At 53.1% G+C, this 21,368-nt stretch overlaps 1 protein-coding gene across 1 annotated transcript in view; it reads right to left on the reverse strand.

Annotated features, from left to right (window-relative positions):
- NEK6 (NIMA related kinase 6) overlaps window positions 1-20,455 on the reverse strand; it is a 90,005-nt gene extending 69,550 nt beyond the window's left edge. The window contains exon 1 of the mRNA XM_082628835.1: window positions 20,316-20,455. The gene's annotated coding sequence lies outside the window, so the exon portion shown is untranslated. The remainder of the gene's footprint in view (window positions 1-20,315) is intronic.
- Window positions 20,456-21,368: the final 913 nt, after the last annotated feature.

Genomic DNA, 21,368 nt, shown 5'->3' on the forward strand with positions numbered 1-21,368 from the left:
GGGAAAATAAATGTATTCCCCGGGGCGGACGCACTCCCATTAACTCCGGCTTCTCATCCCAAGAAAACAACAAGCAGAAATTCAGATTTAGGGAAAATAACACATCCCTGGCACTTTTTTTTCCCTTCGCAAAGCGGCTGCTGTGAGCTTTACATATTTTATCATTTATTCGCACGTTGTCCCCAGCAAGTTGGTAGGCGCCGGCCTTGTTTTTCACAAGAAAGCTGTGAGGGAGGCTGAGGATGTGGAGGTGAGGGGCCTCCCACCCCGACACCCAGCTGACAAAGGGCTGGGGCGGTGGGTGGGAGAAAGCCAAAGGTTCTTTTTGGGTGGAATTTCAGCCTCAGGCAGCTGAGAGGCTCTGGGGGAGTCCACAACGACAACCACACCAGCCTCCCGGACTGAACACCCTCCATAACACCAAACTGTTCGCCACACACGCCACCAAAAACACCATCCTGGCCACACCTCCCTCCCTTATCAACCTTCAAGGCTTCCAGATAGTCATCACTCTAGAGCGCAGCATCCAAGGCCTCCTTCCTCTTGACCCCAATCCCAGCTGACACCGGTGACACCGGATGACACCGGTCATCCACCACATCAGCTCCACAGAGCCTCTTACTGTTTCCTGCAACTCACTGCTTCACACCTCTGCCCCCTGCACATCCTGTGCCCTCCACCTAGCTCCCCCCTCCCCCCACCTGGCTAACCCCTACTGATCCCTCAGGTGCTTCCAGGGGAGACAGATCTGGGTTCAAATCCTTGTTGTGTGATCTTGGATAAGCCACTTCACGTCTCTGGGCCTTGAGTTTACTTATAAAATGAAGCCCTGTAAAGGTGAAAACTAGAAGATGATGGCACATGTAAACCCCTGATGGATGCTCTGTTAAAAAGGAAATAATAGCAGTAGGAGGACGAGTTGTTTAAAAAAGATAGCTGATAATTCTATATAAATAATTCCATACTGTTAAGAGAAAAGAGCTGGCATTTGTGGAGGAGGCACCGGGCATGGGGCATGGAGCCTCCACCCCAGCCAGGCCTTTCCCCTCTGAACACACCCCAGCCACACGCAAGCCCGCTGCTCACAATGAGCCACTGGGGAGTCAACAGCCCCTTCAGTCTCTTGCAGGAATTCCTTGTTGCTTCCTGATTCTTCTTGTTCCCCCCCTCACTCTCAGTCTGATCCTATGCGCCTTGGCCTCACTCCATCCCCACCCCCACCCCAAGTCCAGGCATCAAGTCAAAGGGCAAAGAGCTCATCACCCCTTCTTTACTGATGAGGACACTGAGACGGGCCCGTCAGGAATCACTCCCGACGTCCTGAAGCAGTTTAAGCCACAGCGGAATATTCTTTCAACCTGCAGCCTCGACTTCGCTCCCTGACACAGGTGTCTCCAGGTAGGAGCCCAGACTGCCGACGCTGGGCGCCTCCTCATCTCTGCTCCAGGCTGCCCATCTCTCCCCCACTCACCCAGGCCAGCCCCCATCCCCTCTCATCCACCCTGACACCTGCAGCGCCCTCCCACACCGCCACCCCCAGCTTCCACACAGGCCACACATGTGCTTCAGGGAGCCACTCCCCAACTCAAGACCCTTCCAAACACCCATCACCCATAGGATCAAACTCTGGATCATCATAGGATCATAGAATCATCACCCATAGGATCAAACCCTGGATCATCACAGGATCATAGGATCATCACCCATAGGATCGTAGGATCATCACCCATAGGATCAAACCCTGGATCATCACAGGATCGTAGGATCATCACCCATAGGATCAAACCCTGGATCATCACAGGATCATAGAATCATCACCCATAGCATCAAACTCTTAAGGAATCACCTGTAGCAGTCCCATAAGGTGTGTGAGTCATGATATTCCTCCCCTTGGAACAGGTTCTATCCCTCCAGCCAGCCCATTTGCCCCCAACAGAGGTCTGGGCTTTGGACACAGTGTCTAAGTCTCCGAGGTTCAGCTGTCTCCATGATAACGACGCCTGAGGAACAAACAGAGGGTGCATCACTCCTTCCCCCTCATCACTGTCACCAAGGCCTTCACGGGGCCAGGCCCTGGGCTGGGCCTTGGGACCACAGAGGAAAGTCGGCTCGTCCCAGCCCTGGAGAGGCTCCAAGTCCAGGGGACTGACCCATCAGTGGGCCCAAGGGATAGGGGCACGCCAAGAGGGTAAGCACAGGGGGCTGTGGGGCTCAAAGCAGAGTCCTAAGTAGTATCCTGAGGTCAGAGGAGATTCCAGGAGGTGGTGAGGTTTGAGAAGCAAGAGGAAAGGCATTACAGCCCAAGAGAGCCTCGAGTTCAGCACAGCAGAGGGATGGGGCCCGTCTGGTGGAGAAGGGGTGCAGCTGGACTGGACATTTCTGAATGCCAATCTGCCCACCTATGGGCTCTGGGTTCCCTGATTGTTACCTCCTTGGCCACCCCTCACCACAGTCCCATGAGGAACTTCATTTCAAAGGTGAAGAAACTGAGGCTTGGAAAGGTTATTTATTCAAAGGCAGCCAGCAAATTAGTGACATGGAGGGGAGGGTCTTGGTTTAAATATGTGGGCACCTAAATCTCACCCCTAGAAGTTTAAATATGTGTTTTTAAAAACATTCACTGTAAGAGAATCCCAATTAACAGTTCTTTCAGAGATGGCAGAGCCTTCATCTTTCCTTCCTTCTGGTATTTGTGGAATTCCCAGCGTGTGCCAGGCACACAGTCTCGCGCTCCCCAAGTGTACAATGTGATGAAGCACACAACTAACTCATAATGAGAACAATGACCCCTGGGGTCAGAGCTCAGGTTAAGAATTGTATTAGGGCTTCCCTGGTGGCGCAGTGGTTGAGAGTCCGCCTGCCGATGCAGGGGACACGGGTTCGTGCCCCGGTCTGGGAAGATCCCACATGCCGCGGAGCAGCTAGGCCCGTGAGCCACGGCCGCTGAGCCTGCGTGTCTGGAGCCTGCGCTCCGCAACGGGAGAGGCCGCAACAGTGAGAGGCCCGTGTACCACAAAAAAAAAAAAAAAAAAAAAAAAAAAAAGGAATTGTATTAACTTGATCTGGTCCCTCTCAGACCTCCTCTCTTCATTCTTGTGCACACAGCAGACATTGCTAATCAATCCCAAAGCCTTCTCAACATGTCCTCTCAGGCAGCCATTACCAATCTATCAGAACTGGCATTGGAGGTGACAATTATTGCCACCCCTGTTGCCAAGGGGCACACAGGACGTTAGGCAGAGTGAGTAGAGAAAGTCCCTCCCCACTTCCCTCCTCCATTCTCAGGGGCCCAGATGCCTGAACTCCCACCATCAGATAGTGGTCAGCACTGCCCTCAGCCAGTATCATTGTATAACAGCAAAGACCTCTAGAGGCTGGCTCAGTCGTGTGGAATCAGGGGCTGAAGCAGGCGCAGGCTGGTGATGGGCATCTGGACTTGGGAGTCCTCGCTCTGCTACTTCTGTCACCTCTTGGAGGGGCACAGCTGTTCTCCAGAGGGCGGCCCGGGACAATGAACAACCCCCAGAGCTACCACGTATGAAATATATGATCTGAAGCAAGTTTCTGAGCTTCTGTTTCATCTGAAAACGGAGCCAATGACACCCATTCCCCATGACATACCCAAAGCGGCTGGCACAGGGTCAGGCGTATGTGACGACCCCATAACTGCTGGGTCCCCCTCCTTCCCTTCCTCGGAACTCAAGGTGTGGGTTCAGGGTGACAAGCCCTTTCCTTATGCGTTGGGGGTAGGAGCCGTCCAGGTCCTGTCCACTCTCCTCCGAGAGGTGTCCCAGTGTGGCCTGCTGCTCCCTTCCTCCTTGGCCCAGTTTCTTAGGACCCAAGGAACCATCCAATTGTGAGTTTGGTTTCTCTCTCTCTTTTTTTCTTTCCTTTCCCCTCTAAGCAGAACTGCTTGGCGGCTGCTCCTGCCTCTGTCCCCAAGGCAGTTCCTAAGGGCCCATGTTGTCCCGCAGAAGTGATGGCGGTAATTCCGTTAATGGGAAGCAAGACGAATGGTACCTGGTGCCCAAAGCGTACGAAGCGAGCCGGAATTGGAGGAAAGTGTTGCCGGAACACACCCTCCTTTGGGGCCTTATTAGGTCTTGAAAGAGCTGCCGCACTCTCTAAAACCTGCTTTTGCCAGCAGAAGCTTCATTTTACAAATATACAACAACACAAAAACCCGTAAATGGGAAGAAAACCCTGAAGATTACTCTCCCTTGCTGCAGCGAGGCGGCGAGCTGCCACTCAGAGCTGAAGTCTTTAGCCTCGTCGACTCTGGGTTTAAATAAATGGGCCTGAATGCCAGCTCACCATTTTGTGAACACAGAACACGGATGTTTCTTTGCCGTTTAAGGACTGTTTGCCCATGGTGGGATGGGACAGCTTTGGGAACATTTTCTTTTAAAAGGCTTATTTGTCCCAGATGCCATAAAACCCTATGGCCCTTTCATCAGTCCCAGGAGGAATCCCTGACACAGCTCTCTTCCCCCAAGTCAAACCCCCAGGCCCTCATAACACACCATCATCTCTCCCGGCTTCTCCTGCCCTGAGAATCAGTGGCATCTCAAAAGCAACTTCACTGCAGAAGGGGCGTCCGTTTCCACAATGACCCAAAGGGCTCACCCCTCCTCCCAGTTGGGGGTCAAGCTGCCAAATTGTTTCGGGGGCTTCAGTGTGTCCAAATGCAAAATGTGGGTGGAGGCTGAAGCTGGGACGGACATAGCCAAGGCAAATGACAGGCAGAGCAAGTGGACATGAAGTCAGGCTGCCCGGGGCTGTGTGACCTTGGCGAGCCATGGAACTCCTCTAGGCCTCGGCCTCCTCATCCGTAACACAGGGCTAACCCCACCCACCTCCCAGCCCTGGAGCAAGGAGTAAATGCAATCCCAGCTCAGTGGGAAATGGTCACTTCCCGGGCCACTCTAAGCACTGATGGTCTTTCTGTTCTCAGCACACCCTCCCATAGCACCCAGACACATAGTAGGCCATTCACACTAGAGCAGACTGGTTTAGGGCATGTGCTCTGAGGGCCAAAGGCCTGGGTTCAAATCCTGGCTCAGCCACAGACCCCCCGTGTGCCCTTGGGCAAAGGACTCAGCCTCCCTTCCCTCGTCTGTAAAATGGGACTAATAGAACCTGCATCACAGGGTCACTGAGGGGAGTCAGTGCCATAATACATGGCCAGGGCCTTCCTGGGGTGGCCCCGGGGGCCAGCAGCCCTGAGAGGGAGTGGTTGAGAGTCCTGGGGGAGCCTGAGAAAAACTCCCACCTCCTAACTGGGAAAACCACTTTCTCAAAGACACTGGAGGCAAAGCAACCCAACGAGGCCATCTCAGGGCTCCCCGGGAGAGCCGGGACCTTGAACAACAGGCAGCATGTTAAATCCCCAACGACAACCTCCCCAGGGAGTTAAGAGACTTCGGGGAGCCTCACTCCATGAGGCAGATTGGGGACACCAAGCCGCCCCACATCACAGCCCCTGGTCATCTGTCTCTAACACCTGGACCAGTGACACTGAACCTACTTCCCCCATTTCTTGTTTCCGGTTGGTCTCCCCACAGGAGTGCCAGCTCCATTTTGTCTCTTTTGTTCATTATGCATCTTAGGACAGTGCCTGGATCAGTGGGATCAATGAATGACCAATCAAAGCAAGGAAGGGATGAACTCCCTGGGGAGGGCGGTTCTGGGCTGAGTGATTTCCAGCGTGTCCCAGCGTGGAGAGGTGTTCCTGAGTGTCACAGGTGCCACCACGCTGCAGTCCTCGCCCCACAGGGTCATGAATTATCAATACGATAATGGCCACCCACTGCTGAATGCCTGTTATGTACACGCTTACCTCACTGGATCATGAAAACTCCCCCAGAGACAGGAACTGAAATTACCCCTTGCTTTGCAATGAGAAAACTGAGGCCCCGGTGCGAAGACACAAGCCAAGGAGACACGGTGAGCGAGAGGCAGAAGTGTGACTTGCATCCAGGTGTGTCTGACCCACCATCTCCCTCCTTCCTCTCTGATCTGAAGAGTAGCCCCAGGGCTGGCTGGATCTTGGAGGAGGAAAGCTGGAGTTGGAGCCTCGGGACCGCTCCCTGCCAAGAACGGTGACTGCCCAGAGGCAGGAGCCGGCAGACAGCAGAGGCTGCGGTCCAGCTCCCTTCCCATTCCATGCACACGCAGCGGTGGGGGAAGTGGCTCAGCCGGGCAGTGACCCCAGCCATCCAGCCACGCCTGGGAGTCTTTGAAGAGCAGTGGCTTTGGGGATCACCCGGGCCTGGGTTCAAATTTCAGTTTTCCAACCATATGGCTTATGGCTTTGGACCGATGGCTTCATTCTCTGAATTTCAGGTATCCTCATCTGGAAAATGGGGTCAGTCTAAAATTGTTGCAAGGGTTAACCAAGGGAACACAGGTAAAGCACTTGGTCAGATCGCTGGTGCACAGCAGGTACTAAATAATAAGCATTAGTTAACTTTCCCAAGGCTCCCTCATCCATGTTTTTGGGAATGGCCAGACATGTACATCCTGTGGCTCCCTGGCTCCCCAGTTCCAGGGCTGGGAACAGCGTGGGTGGCTGGTGGAATCCAAGTGCCCAGCCCTCTCTGATCTCCAGGGCACCACCTGCTTGGCGTTGTTCCCGAGGAAACAGGTCAGCAACCTTATCATTCGATTTCTGACCCTTGTCACTCAGGAAGTCGGAGGGGATGGCTTTGTCAACACAATAACATCCGGCAACAACGTAAGGGATTAAAGCAGGGAGGGCATTTCCAAGGAGGCCCATGATCACGGTGTGTCCTCTGCACGAGACGCCCAGGGTGAGGAGGGAGGCCAGCGGGCCACCTGATAGCGGTCACATTCCGGGCCAGCGGTCTGTAGACGGTACCTCACAGCAGAACTTTCCCTTCCAATAAGACTGGTCTCAACCGCATGTCGAGACCCGATACCAGGACCTTGCTCTTTTTGAAGGGCTGTAGTTCTCCCAGCAGGGGCAGCTTCACGGGCAAGTGGTCAGCATCGGCACATGTGGCCCTGTCCTCAGGAGGGAGCCCCTTGCTTGGAGTTTCATGCTCTGTGTGCACTCTCTTGAAAGTCTTCACCTTATCTTTGAACTTGTGTTTTCTAAGCGAAGTTGGTGGAACAATGGTGCATGTGCTGGGGGTGTGGAGTCTCAGCTCACGAGTGGTCCTGCCTTGCCCAGGGCGGGTCTCAGCTGCCCACCCCCCTGCTCCCAGCAACCTCTGCTGTTCTCCACCCTTGGCAAGGGCCTGGCTACAGACATGGCGAGGGCTGGGGTCAGGTGTGCCTGCCCACCAAGCCACAGGGTGGGGCCGTGGGCACCTGCGAGGGTCTGTACTCACCCTGTGAGTGTCCCTGTGCCCAAGGGATCATGGGCACAATAACAAATTAAAAACGTCACGACAGGTGGGGAGAGAGACTGTGAAGGGAAGGAAGAAGATTTCTTCCTGCTTTTTGAACAGGGGACCTATATTTTCATTTTGTACTGGGCCCCCCAAATTACGTGGCTGGCCCTGCCTTCCACATCCCTGCGCCTCTGCAGAGCTAGAAGACACCGCTCTCGGGTCTGAGGCCATCACTGCCTAAGAAGCTTCTCAGAACAAGGCCCCCCCACCCCCTACCCACCCTGCCTGCCAGGCTTGTTCTTTGAACCCCTATCATTGGTCACTTATTGCCGTCTTGTGGGCCAGGCCTGGTTTTCCGGTGCCGGGGATGGGACGGTAAGCCAGATCACAGAGCACTGATGGGAACAGGCAGGAACGCTGGTAGCATAGCCAGGCGGAGGGAGCCGGTCCCACAGAGCAGCCGGGAGGGCGAGGTGGGAAGAGCTGCCTCTTGAAAGCAGGGACGTGGGGGTCGGCTCTGGGAGACGGGCCGGAGCTCCTCCATCAGTAAGGCAGGGCCACCCTGACTCACCTCTCGGGGCTGTCGGAGACTGAAGGGGCTATCGTGCCTGGGGGGTGTCTCCAGCCTGCCGGGGCAGGTACGGCAGAGAGAGGGGACGGCACAGGCCCAGGACACTAATGCAGGACAGTCAGCAGCAGACTCCCCAAATGACTGCAAAGCCAACAGTGAAAAAACAAATCGGAGGGGCAGCACCGCCATATCCTGAGCCCCTACCACATGCCAGGCACCTGGCTAAGGTGGCTGGATCTCACCATCGGCCCCCTCCCGGGGTAGATATTTATTCCTGTGGTTTCTATTCCCACTTGACCTTTTACAAACATCACCTTACTTTCTGTGGTTTAAAAAGTCCAGTTGGTACCGAGCACGGGGTCAGCCATGCTTTTCTGATATGACTCGTCACGGAGAGAGAAGAATTCACGCTGACTAAGAGCTCAGCCTGCACAGTTGGGCCAACCTGGGTGTGATCTTGGACCCCCCCCCAGCTGTGGGTTCTGGCCCTGGGCCTCAGTTTCCCATTTGTGACTTGGGGTTAACAAGAGTCCCATCCTGGAGGGGTTGCTGTGATGAGTAAGTGAGGTGACGTCAGTGAAGGATGCAGCACACAGCCAGTGTGAACCCCCAAAACATCCAGTGAGAAACCCGGGCATCGCGTGGCGCTCCCCGGGGCCGCGCGAGTCTGCTCCCTCCTTCCTAGCATCTGTCACAACTCTGCTCTCTCCCCCCATTGTCATGTCACATCAGTCCATAAATATTTAAACAACACGTCATCAGATTATTATAACATATGATCTATGGCACGTGAACCCCCAAAACATCCAGTGAGAAACCCGGGCATCGCGTGGCGCTCCCCGGGGCCGCGCGAGTCTGCTCCCTCCTTCCTAGCATCTGTCACAACTCTGCTCTCTCCCCCCATTGTCATGTCACATCAGTCCATAAATATATGATCTATGGCACTGATGTGCGGCAGTTCTGCGCATTTGGGCTTCGTTTTCGGAATATCGAGACATAAAATATTTATATATTTAGCCAACCACGAGATCTCACATTCTGTCTCAAAATGCTGGGTGGTGGCAAGACGCTGAACTGAGAGGCAACGTGTGAAGGGGATGCCTTGTTCTCACGTCGGTTCCTGGGGCATCTGGATTGTTTCTGGTTCATTCCGGGGACGTCATTGTGTGGCCTGTGAACGGTGGCTGGCCGGGTTTATCGCAGCACGCGGAGGGCCGGGACTAAAAAAAAACCCCGTAAGATGGGGCAGGAGTTCAAATCACTTGGGCTCTGTCATTTTCCTTTCTGTATCTCCATAGATCTGCGCATAGTAGGTGCTCTTAAACATCCACTGGAAAATAAGTTAATTCACCTGCAGCCCACAGCACCACCCAATGGGTTGGCATCCAGCAGGGATTCAGTCACATTTGCTCCCCTGTTTCATTCCATCCCCATTGCCCAACACCAGGCCTGGCCCGGAGTGGGATCCAGTGAATGTTGCTGGATGAACGGCAATTGAAGGAATAAACACGTGACCAGATAAGTCACTTAATTAGCTAATAAATGAATGCGGGATAATGACTCTGGTCATGTCTGCTGGTCGGAATTATACTGTGTAAGACCCTCCTCCAGAGAAACAAAGGTTCTCCAGTAACCTGTAGTGGGTAGGCAAAGGGGTTTCCTGGGTAATTAAATATTTCGATTGCTAACATTAGCACATCACAGTGACCATATGTCCTGGAATTTTCAGTACTATGCAATTTCAAAGATGCCACCCCCTAAGCCATTTGAGCATCCAGGAACTTCTCACACACCAGCGACCAAACAGCTTCTTCCAAAACTGCCTCTCCTGTCCCCAAATGTCACTAAAATGCTTTTATAGACCACTGCTGTTTTGGGTGTTTGGAAACAGTGGTCACCATGTGTCCAACCTAGAGATGATCAACGTTCTGACGTCCTGGGAGGTCACAAACGTATCCGCAAATTAAAGTTATTAGCTTAGAGTAAAAGTATTTTCTTTGTGTGTTCCCCAAATGCCATGCTGTCACCGTCAAGAGCTGGCATGCCCCACCTTTGTCCCCAGCCTCTGCATAAAAATCCAGTCCTCATTTCCTCTTGGGTTGGCTGAGGCTGGCATTTAAAACAAACACAAAAGGCCACTAAAATTCCTGAGGGAGACGAACAAAGGAAATGCACACACACTGAGTCAGGCACGCCAAGTCCATGCTTGAGATCCCGGTGTAACTAAATCCGGCTGGACTTGGCTGGACCTGCCAAATGCATGGGGTGGACTCCCTGTCTGTCTGCCGTGTGCTGCCCCATGGTCCTGCCACCTGGGCACCCACCCTGGTGGTCCACCAAGGCCACACCAGCTAGGGAATCGTTTCCTCTTTCAACCCAGGATTCCCTGTTTTCTGGGCTGGGGCAGAATCTGGGTTCTTGTTCATTTGCTGCAAAGCAAACGTCTGTGCCCAGAGGTGGCTCGGGAGACTTAACCCCTTCCTCTTCCCTGAGCAGCCCCCCAAAGATATGCCCTCTAAAAAATAAGCATGGTTTATAGACAATGCAGCTTTAAGACACGGCACCCACCAAATCCTACCCAAAGCCCCTCCTCTACAGACTTCAAGAGGCATCTCTGCAGAAAAGGGGCAAAGGAGGGAGACCCCTGTAACTCTGGGAGGTAACCTCCGTGTTTAGGTTCCTCCTACTTGGAATAATCCAAGGGTAAGTCTTTCCCTAAGAAACCTTCTCTGCACAGGGGAGGGTCAGTCGGGCACAACTCAGCCTTTTGCTGGCCACTGGGAGGAATAAGGAGGGGGTGCTTGCAGCCAATCAAGTTTGCCACCAGCTTCAGTAAAGTCCATATAAACATTCTTCAAGGATCCTGTCACTTACCCACTTAAAATTTTCCACTCATTCAACAACTATTAATTGAGCACCTATGTGTCAGGCACGGTACTGGACACTGAGGTACAGCTGTGGTCCACAGGCCAACTCTTACCCCTCATGGAGCTCACATTCCAGTCTGGGAGGCAGATAACAAACACACGATGTCAGGGATGGATAAGGGCCCTGTAGAAAAATAAAGCTGGGCCAGGGAATGGGGAGTGAAGGACGTGGGATTAATTTTGACAGAGTGGGGATGGTGGGGTCTCTTCGGAGAAGTGACTTTTGCAGTGTCCCTATGAAGGCTAGGAGCAAGTCACGGGAATATCAGGAGGAAAAGGATTTCAGGGAGCCGGGACAGCAAGTACAAAGGCCCTGAGGTGGGAGTACGCTTGGCATGTTTGAGGAAAGGTAAGGAGGCCGGGGCGGAGTGAGTGAGGGGGAGACTGCTGAAAAGTAAGGCTGCAGAAGTAGCAGGGGCCCCACTGCTCTTGCAATAAAGACCAAAGCTCACAGATCCTGGTGGGCCTTTGGCAGCCTCCTCTCCCATTATTTGCCCCTTGGTTCATACTCTTCCTTCCAGCTGCCTAGGAGGCCCTCTCCCAGGCCCTGGGCCTGGCCTGGCCACCAATGAGAGCCCACACAACGGGCACTTCCAGAGGGCAGCCTTCAGACCAGACCCCAGGACACAGGTTTCTCACAACACTAAGGCTTATGGTGATTAGCACCATATAGCCTGGATTCTTTATGTCTGTTTCTCTGTCCGTTAAATGGGCATAATGGTACCTGTGTCACAGAACTGCAGGAGGATGAAGTGAGTTAATCCATGTAAAGGGTTAGAACAGAATGTCACATGTGGTGAGTGCCTGGTACAAAGGCGCTATTGAAGGGTCCAAAGGCTGAGAAAGTGGTAGGAAGTTCCTGGCTTCGCACTGCTTGGGGTCTGCCTGCAGCACAGGACCGCAGTCTGGCTCCCGGCTTCCCATCCCACGGCCCCACCTACCCACTCACCCTGTGGGCGACCTGCCCTTCACCCCAGCCTTCTCAGGCCTCCAGGCCTCCAGCACCTTGCCTGGCAAATCTCATGTCTCCCTCAAGGCTGGGGAGTCCCTCCCTCCTGGAAGCCCTCCCACTTCCCCAGAGAGTGAGTCCCAAAGGGTGCCTGCTGCAAACTGTTCACAAGCACCTACAACGGGGTCATGACACAACTTCTGCAGCTACCAGGTGGTGGGTGGGACCATTAGAGGGTCTCTGTGCCAGCTCCCAGCATAATGCCTGACTCAGAATGTCAGGACGTATTGTTGAGTGAATGAGTGGACAGATGACCGCATAGCAGCCAGCAAGGGCATATCTGGTGAACAGAATGGAGTGCACTTAACCCAAACAACAGTGAATGGTCTGTGTTTCCGCACTGAACTATTCACCCACATTCTGGGCCCAGGTGCCATGAACCCGAGCCTTGGCCTGAAAGTTGGGAGAAGGATCTGATTTCAGCCACAGAACAGCCACAGCCTGCGTGGGAGACCTTAGGCTGGTCACAGTCTTTCTGTGGGCCTCATTCTCCCTATCTGTAAAGTGGGAGGCTTTTAAGCTTTTATTTTTAAGCATCAGAAACTTTTCTTTTTTTTTTAAATTTATTTTTTATTTTTTATTTTTGGCTGTGTTGGGTCTTCCTTGCTGTGCGCGGGCTTTCTCTAGTTGTGGTGAGCGGGGACTACTCTTTGTCACGGTGCACGGGCTTCTCATTGCAGTGGCTTCTCTTGTTGAGGAGCAGGGGCTCTAGGTGCGCGGGCTTCAGTAGTTGTGGCTCGTGGGCTCTAGAGGGCGGGCTCAGTAGTTGTGGAGCACGGGCTTAGTTGCTCCGCGGCATGTGGGATCTTCCCGGACCAGGGCTCGAACGTGTGTCTGCTGCATTGGCAGGTGGGTTCTTAACCACTGCGCCATCAGGAAAGCCCAGAGGGAAGGGATGTGGGAACAGATGTATACGTATGACTGATTCACTTTGTTATAAAGCAGAAACTAATAAAAAATTTAAAAAATTAAAAAAAAAGGAAAGCCCAGAAACTTTTCTTTTTTTTTTTTTTAAAGGTCAGACTTTATTTTATTACCCAGATTCGATTTTTATTTCCTGGTAATTATTATTATTATTATTACTTTTAAAGAAGTTGTTGGGGGTAGGAGTTTATTAATTAATTTATTTATTTTTGCTGTGTTGGGTCTTGGTTTCTGTGTGTGGGCTTTCTCTAGTTGTGGCAAGCTGGGGCCACTCTTCATCGCGGTGCGTGGGCCTCTCACCGTCGCGGCCTCTCTTGTTGCGGAGCACAGGCTCCAGACGCGCAGGCTCAGTAGTTGTGGCTCACGGGCCTTGCTCCGTGGCATGTGGGATCCTCCCAGACCAGGGCTCGAACCCGTGTCCCCTGCATTAGCAGGCAGATTCTCAACCACTGCGCCACCAGGGAAGCCCCAGAAACTTTTCTTATAAAAATTTTTTTTCCAAATAAAATTAACCATTTTAAAGTAAAAATTAAGGGGCATTTAGTACATTCCCAATGTTGTGTAACCACAACCTCTACCTGGTTCCAAAACATTTTCATCATCCCAGAAGGAAACCCTGTACCCATTAAGCAGCTTCTCCCCATTCTCCCCTCCCCCACACCCCTGATAACCACCAACCTCCTTTCTGTCTCTAAGGATTTATAGATTCTGAACGTTTCGTATAAGAATCTTTCTTAAAATGACACCTGAGCAAAACCTCCTTATATAAAAGAGGAAAGAGGAGAAGGGCCGAGGCTGAAGACGGTAGGTTTATCTCTTCCCCTCCCCCTTCAGGGAGCTGACATCCCCCATCCTTAATGGCCTTTCAGGGAAGGCTCTGATCCCAGACCCTTTCTTTTCAGAGTTCTAATCCTAAACTTGGGTTTCTAAGGCAAATCACACCAAACAGTGCCCGAGAATCAAGGGCCTTGAGCCTGGCGTTACTGGCCCACTTGCCAGATGAGCAAGTAGAGGCTGGGCCCACATGAAGCCCTAGCCTGAGCTGACTGCTGGGGAGGTGCTGGATTCAAAGATCTCCAGAGCCCGCTGATGCTCTCCCCTCACCACACACACCAAGGCGGGGTCTCAGATGTGAAGAGCTGGCCAAAAGCCCACAGAAGCTACCTCAGGACAGCAGCCAGTCCCGGGGGACAAAGATCACTCCTCTCCCTCAGGGAAGACAAGCCAGCCTGAGGGAGCCCCAGTAGCTTAGGGGGCGCCAAACACGCACAGACTCCCTCAGCCCTCACTGTGCAGAATCTGTGAGGACCCTGTCGGTGGAGAGGGCCACCTGCTCACTTCCAACCAAGAACCTCCTGCCCCCGGCCCAGGTCTGCGACAGCCGCTCCATCAGCACAGACCTCTGATGGGGCCAGTGCTGTGTAAATAATTAACAAAACATCTGCCCTGCTTAATAACACACCGTGGCTGACACAGCTCTCGGGGCCTCCCGAGACCCTTCAACTCCAAGAGAATGCACCAAAAACTTATAAGGCTCACGTTCCTCTCCGTGGGTCTGGCAGGGGGGCAGGGTAGACAGGAAAGCAAAATACTGATTTCTAAACATTTCCCTGAGATGCCCAGGGCTACCCTGACATTTAAATCTTGCCTCTTGGGACTTCCCTGGTGTCTCAGTGGTTAAGAATCCGCCTGCCAATGAAGGGGACATGGGTTCGAGCCCTGGTCTGGAAAGATCCCACATGCCGTGGAGCCACTAAGCCCGTGCGCCGCGACTACTGAGCCCGCGTGCCACAACTACTGAAGCCCACGTGCCACAACTACTGAAGCCTGCGCGCCTAGAGCCCGTGCTCCGCAACGAAGAGTTCAGTTCCAACGGCCTGAGTAGCTCCCGCTTGCTGCAGCTAGAGAATGCCCGTGAGCAGCAATGAAGACCCAATGCAGCCAAAAATAAATAAATAAATTTATTTTTTAAAAAAAAGATCCTGCCTCTTTCCAAATTGTCATTGTCTCCTCCACTCTATTTTGAGGGTCATGGTCATAGAAAAGTGCTTCAGGGGCACCTACCTGGAGGGGCCCCCGACAGCCCCTTTTAACCTTGTTTCGGGCCTCAAGATACAAGGGCACTGAAAATGCTCCTGACAAAGAGATGACCTTCCCAGCCCTGTGACCCTCGGTAATTAAATAGTTCCTAGTCTCTCATCAAGCTCTTATATGAGGTGTTACCCACATGCTGAGCATTTTGTATGCATTATTTTATTTAGTTCTTCCCTAATGCTTTATGAGGTCATAATACTGCTCCTGTTTTCTGGATGAGGAAACAGGCTCCCAGAGGTGAATGACTTTTTCACAAGTGGCAGGTCTGGGCCTCCCACCTCACTCATTTGGGTTGTGGGTGAGTGCCTTCCCCTCTCTGGGCCTCAGTTTCCATCCTGTAAAATGGGCGTGGAGCTCTTCTCTGGATGGTGAGCCTACCGAATCCCTCATTTGCAGCTTGGACTGATCAGAGCTGAGGGTGGTTTATATAGTAACTCTGTCCCTTTGCAGGTCTCTTCCCGACAATCCCCAATTTCAAAGACTTTGGGGACAATGAGGAAAAGAGAGGGCAGGCCTTGGGGAAAGGGGCGGAGTACAAATTCCACCTCCACTGCCCACGTGCTGCGATAACGGGCCTGAGGGACTAAACCCAGTGGCCTCAACTACAACTCAGGGACCACAAATTCCACCTCCACTGCCTACATGCTGTGATAACGGGCCTGAAGGACTAAACCCAGTGGCCTCAACTACAACTCAGGGACCTCGGAACATTCTCCTTAAACAGCTCTCGGCTCTCCATTCACTAGGATCAAGCACTGCCCCCTCCCCCAGCGTAATTTTGAAGTGTGAGGGTTAAACAACTCCGGGAAACGCAGGCCCTGCAGGCTCTCATTGGCAGCCTCCCTCCCCCTTCCCTTGTCGGAATTCCTTCACACTCTGTGGAATTCTTACATAAAGCCCCTTTTTCTTTTCTGTGAGGTCACCATCATGCAGATGTCTAAGAGAAAGAAAGACTGGCTCCACACGGATCAAGACCGTTGGAACTGAATGCATTTCAGATCCCAGCTGGCCACCTTTCAATTCTGCAGGCCCCTCATCCAGCCTCCCCCACCCCCCAAAACAGAGCCAGCCACAGTGTTGAGTCGGGTTTGGGGTGCAGTGATCCTGCTGGTAGATGCCGAGAAGGCCTGGCTAGAAGACCCGGCCTTTGCCACCAGACCACCCGAGAAGTTGTCTGTGGAAAAATCCAGAATTGGAGACAACGGCAGAGGTTATGTATGAGGGTTTGTTTCCACACAAGTAAGTCTTGTTAGAGGGACAGATGTCAAAACGCTAGATCACTCTCCAAGTTCAAGTTCCCAAATTAAACGTCACAGGAAATTACACCACCAACCGATTTGCCCCAATGTCAGCTCCTGTCTGAGGGGGCCGTTGGTCTATTTCAGTTTTGGCCAAAGGAAGGGGCTGTGTGTATGCCACCCAGCTCAGATAGGGATGGATGAAGCCACTGGCCTGACTTTTTTCTCTTTAAGTTAACATTTTCCCAAAAGGCTATCTTGTCACTACCCAAGAATCAGAAGTGAGAAAACAGGCAAATACAAAAATCCACCGAGGGTCTTTGGCCAAGCGTGGCCATCCTTCACCTTTCAAAGCAAATTCACAGACACCCACGGGTGCCAGACCACCCAGACAACCCCTCACTCCACGAGCACCCTTTCCCCAGAGCTCCAAGTTCTGACCACCATCTGAGGCGATGGCCAAGGAAAGGCCCATGGCATGGGCAAAACAGTTTCCTAAGAATGATGTCAGCAAAAAAAAAAAAAAAGAGAGAGAGAGAGATAAAAATGTAGAAACAAGGACTATTTTTACCTCCCCAAATCACAGGCCAGACGGGAGAGAAATCCATCAATGCCAGAAATGCGGCTGGGCCTTCGCACAAGATCTATTATTTCACACCTTAAATTAACGCATCTCAAAGCAATTTGCAAATGTTCATCAATTTGCAGAACATACTTGGAAGGGAGAGAAATACCTTTTCTTTTCAACACCAAAGGACGCTCGCAGGAGCACCCCACACCCAAAACCACGCAGGTCTTCGCACACAACATTCCTTTCCAGTACAGTGTAGTATAAACCGTGATGTAAATGGAAATGAACGGGGAAAAGAGACAGGCACAGGACTGAAATGGTAAGTAAGTGACAAGAAGCCTACGTAGAAATGACGCTGTTGTCAGATATTCAGAATTGAGAGTCAGGCCCCGTGGAGGTAACTGGCCATCATCAGGGGTCAGGACGCCGGGTTCTTCCTGAGGGCAGTGTCCTAGGTTGCTTCCACCCCACACAAGCCTGGAGGTGCCAACCCGTATGCAATCTCGGATGACTCACCAGGGGCCTCCACTCTCCACCCTCTACCTCCCTGGCTTGGTCTGACCCAAGAAGGGGAAGGGAATATTCTTCTCTTTTTGACAACTGTTTTTGACACTTCCCTTCTGAAACCAATTTTTGGCACTTTGAGAGGAAAGAAAAAATGTGAACTGTGGCCATTTCTATCTGACAGCTCTGGTTCCTCTGCACCAGAGGGGCAAGTGTGGACGAGGAAGGATGGTAGTGCCTTCAGGAAGACCTCTCCCAGAAGTCTGGAGCCCAGCAAAGAACCCAGCATGTCTTAATCCACAGCAGGACAAAGGCAGACAGCCCTGGTTTAAAGTTAAGAACTTCAACTCTGGAATCAGAGATGTGGGTTTGGCTCCTGACTTTGCCATTTGCCAGTTTATGACCCTGCCCAAGTTACTTAACTTCATCTTCCTCTCTGTAAGATCAGGATAACAACCCCGAACATTCGCACTGTGCCAGACACATGGTACACAGCCACTGTGACCTTCCAGGATCGGTGGAGAGACTATGGGCTCTGCTCAGTCAAGCCTGGGTTCAAATCCAAGATCAACCGTATATTACCATGTGATCTTCACGATTTAATCGCTCTGTGCCCTAGTGCCCTCACCTGTAAAAGGGGCATCATGATTGTTCCCATCTCATGATGTTGGTGAGTGGATTGAGTGAAATAAGGCAATTAAAGCTTTTAGTACCGTGCCTGGCACATGGAATACCCTCCATAAATGGTGGCCATTAGCCATGGTGCATAACTTTCATAAAATTGTGCACATTTCATCGCTTAGCCTCAGTTTTCTCATCTGTAAAATGGAGATAATAACCCCTACCTCACAGTGAAAATTAACTAAGTGTATGTACGTTTAAAGCACTCAGCACCCAGTCCGTGCACCTTCAGAAGGCAAATCCTGGTGCAATGGAAAGAGGATGGGCTTGAAGTCAGGCAGGTGACAGGATTCTGCTGCCACCTCCTCTCTGTGGTCCCAGGACACAGCTCGAACTCTCTGAGCCTTAATTTCCTTGTGCGTATAAACCCAGAAGCCACGCTCCACAGCCTGACTTTTGGGAGGACTGTGGCACCCAGAACAGTGCCCGGCACACAGTCGGTGCTCCATAAATGTGAATTCCCTTCCCCTGCTCCTTCCTTGCTTGAAGCCTCCAGAAGTGCCATCTGGCAAAGCCAGGAGCTCCGTTTCTTGAACCCTGAACGGCCCTCTACCCAGACCAACCTGGGCTGCTGCTTAAGTCTGAGACTTTATTTTGCGGAGGTAGAAACTACTTTTTAGTCATTTCCGAAGCAGACGGGACGGCAGAGGCTGACAAACCGCAGGGACCATTTTAAATCCTGGGCCTTTCTTCTGGGAAGTTAGGCAAGAACCTTCCCAAATGTTTGCCCGTGGGGCTCTCTGCCAGGGAGTGACTCATCCACAGCTCCCCACAGGCATATTTTATTTGGGGGTGGGGGATTGAGGGAGGGCCTGGCCTTACTGGGGGAGGGGAGGCAGCATTTCCAGCACACCCAGAGGTGGGTTTGGTTTTTTTTTTTTTCATTTTTTAGGACAAAAAAGAAAAAGAATGTGGGTCTTTTTTGTTTCCTTCCAGGTTTTGTTTGCTAAAAGAAGACATCCAAAGTTCACTCAGTAAGCTGCTGCGTGGGGAACAGGCGCTTTCAGCCGGCTCTGCATCCCTTTCAATGAAATTCTTCTTCCATTAACGCCACGGTTTTTAAAACGTCCCTCCAAGGTTCGCCTGCGCACACACTGAGCTCCTAAGACGACATGTTCCCCTCAGAAAGGCAAGCCAAATTTTGACAATCCAGAGGAACTAGGGAGCTCCAAAGATTCTAAAGTTTGCCTTAAAGCAATTCACACTTTCGACTGCAGAGATTTTCAACGTTTATAAAGCACACCAAAAACTGTCAGTTAAAACTTCAAGGACAGACCTCGGAAGACAGTGTCCCAAGCCTGCTGTGATCAATTTGTTACTGTCTTGGGGGCTCACACTTGGAGCCCAGGCTCGATACAAATAAATCAGATGAATATCTATCTACTTAGTAAGGCAGGCAGAGAGACACCCCCAGATACACAGACAAGTGTCCCTGGACCCCTGGTCTCCCCAGGGTCAGCCCCACCCTGGGCCTGGGGAAAGGGTTAAAATTCACCAGGGCCAGAGAGGGGCAAGAACAAAGCCAGGGGACACAGAAGAGTTTTTGGGAAAATTGAATACAGATCCTCCAGTGCCAGGCCAAGAGGCTCCACCAGGCCCAGCGCAGCCCCAGCCCAGTCTGGAGCCCCATGGAGGGTCCGCCAGTGGTCCTGCTCAGGCCCGGCTGGGCTCTGCGATCTGACCTCTGGCCTCTCATTCACCAAAGAAAACCCAGCACCCACAGGGTGCCCACGCCAGGCCTGCTTCTCTCCACGGGTTCCCCTGACATCCGGGGCAGCGGCGGGCACATCACGCAGTAGGCCTGGTGGGCGCAAAGGGGGGCCCTCAGCCTCCATAGCAAACATACTCGCATGCTCCTGTACACAAATTACACATTCACATCCACATGTGTACCCTTTTGCCTTCAAGGGCTCATAAATACACACAAAAATCACTTGTGAACACTCCCACGTGTGCGCGCGCACACATACACCCAGAATCCACACATTCTCGGTCACAAAAATGAGAACCCACATGAAGCGCCTGGCACATAGTAAACACTCAATAAATGGCTAAGTGGGAGCCATGCCCGCTTGCCCCGCACTCACTCACACCAAACTCCACCACCCCACCACCCCGACGCTCCGAGGTGCACACGCACCAACTCGGCCACAGGCACGCGCACACTCCTGCGAACACACCAGGAGGGACAGATGGACACGCCGCCCACGCACGCTCGGACGCACGGCCGGGGACACACTCAGACTCGCACGCTCACGCGCGTCCCGACCTCCCGCGTGCACACCCGCCCGCTGTCCCCCGCGGAGCCTCGGGCGCGTGCGCGGGCACGCGCGCCCCGCTCGGCCCGAGAGTGGGTGACTGCCCCGCGGCCCGGCCTCCGCCCCTTCCCCGGCCCGCGCCGGCCCGATCCGGTCGGGCCCCGGCCCCAGGCCACTCACCGGCTCGCGGGCGGGCTCGGCTGCCGTAGGGAGGACCGGCGCACGGTCGGCGGGAGCGGTGGGTCCCACACGAGTTGGCGGCGCCGCAGCTGCACGCTCGTCCGCTGGGTTCCGCCGCCGCCTGCGCGGGCCCGCGCGCGCGCTCCCGCCCCTCCCCGCCGCGGGGCCGCGCCGCCCCCTGCGCTCGTGCGCGCTGCCGCCACGCAGGCTTGGGGGGCGCCCGGGCGGCGCCCTCACCGAAGCCGGATCCCCTCACTCTCCCAAGCCCACTTAGCCGAGGACCCCTCCCCATTTCAAAGCTGGGGAAACTGAGGCCCAGATCACACAGCGAGTCAGGTCCAGCATCTCCCCTTCTTCTCGGGCTCTAGACACTTAGGGTCTGCAGTCAGTCAACCCCGTGGACCCCTCCCACGCATCTTTGGATACCCATCACCTAACTTTGCTTCCGTCACAGCCCTGGAGATTCTGAAATCGGTTAATCAACAAGCGTTTATTTTGCGCCTGCTGAATGCGGGCACTGAAGTAGGCTCCAAGGGTATCTCGCTGTGGTGAAGGCACTTCTCTCTGCCCTCAGAGGGCCAACGTCTCCTCATCTGGAGCTCCCCACTTCCTGTACACCCCAAGACCACTAAGAATCAATGTGCAGAGGTTTCTGGAAGAAGTAAGACTCTGCTAATGAATGCTTAACACCCCCTCGAAGGAGACAGAGTCTGTATGGGTGCCCAAAGGCAGCAGCTCAGTTCCCTGCTTCACTTCCTAGAGGGACCCCACCCCCCAAAAGGGGACGCTCCTGGCCCAGACAGTTCCTGTTTCCACACTCGCTGCTTTTCCTCTACATGCAAAACTGTGCTGTGTCCCGCAGGAAGGCAGGAACCAGGGACTGATGCTGGCTGCCTGCCAGCTGTTCAGCTTGGTCACCGTGCTGGGCACAGGGGGATACCCACTGGGCCTGTTTGCCCAATGAATGGACATGTTTCAGCTGGCTCGGATCTCTGACAATCATGACACCAACTGAACACCCACTGTGTGCCAGGCTCATGGCTTCACACTCTG

The sequence above is a fragment of the Mesoplodon mirus genome (assembly GCF_964341445.2).
Source record: "Mesoplodon mirus genome assembly, chromosome: 1".
Classification (NCBI taxonomy): domain Eukaryota; kingdom Metazoa; phylum Chordata; class Mammalia; order Artiodactyla; family Ziphiidae; genus Mesoplodon; species Mesoplodon mirus.